Raw genomic sequence first — 668 nt, 5'->3', positions numbered from 1 at the left:
TGTCGGAAATGCCCGGCGAACCACTAGTGGACGAAAATTGTAAAAAATTCGAGAACGTCTTTGCCAAGCGCAACCGTGGATCGGACACAGGGCTTCAAGATCTTCAGTCTTGCGTTCGCCCGATTGAGCTATCGGTGGGTATCAGTGAATGATTCTCCCGAAACGGGGAGGCATAGCTGAGAGTCAATCCCACTCCGGGTACACTGCCATCTCCGTTAAGGGGCTTTGATTCTGGGTAAGTCACGCGATTCCTACCAATCCACGGAATGATGGGTTCGAATCTACCGAATGACCGTCGTCTTTTTGCCTTCGCACTTCGGAACGTCGTCTGCCCTCATATTATGTCACCACTGCAAATTCCCCACCCGCACACAACTGCGGCAGGAGACTTCTTTGTGACCCCCCCCCCCAAAACACCGGCGGAGCAGCCGAAATCCATGTGGCTGGGGTATACGGATATCACGGTACGAGCTGCATCAACCAGGACTCGAACCCGGATTTTAAGCTTGGAAGGCTCAAATCCAACCCTTGCACTATTGATGCGAATGATGACGGTCAGAGGGCCGGCCCATAAAAATTGTATCTCGAACATGGCGGTTCGAGTCGTTGGCACTATTTGGTGGTATCTAACCATTGTGCAGTTCTACTCGTTGATGCTCGTGTGTAAT

At 51.6% G+C, this 668-nt stretch overlaps 1 non-coding gene across 1 annotated transcript; it reads right to left on the bottom strand.

The window, feature by feature from the left end:
- Window positions 1-472: 472 nt before the first annotated feature.
- GNI_192630 lies at window positions 473-543 on the bottom strand. The gene has a single exon. It is a non-coding gene; the product is annotated as a tRNA-Gly (tRNA).
- Window positions 544-668: the final 125 nt, after the last annotated feature.

The sequence above is a fragment of the Gregarina niphandrodes genome (genome assembly GCF_000223845.1).
Source record: "Gregarina niphandrodes unplaced genomic scaffold scaffold00086, whole genome shotgun sequence".
Classification (NCBI taxonomy): Eukaryota; Apicomplexa; class Conoidasida; order Eugregarinorida; family Gregarinidae; genus Gregarina; species Gregarina niphandrodes.
This window is presented reverse-complemented; position numbering and strand designations above follow the sequence as displayed.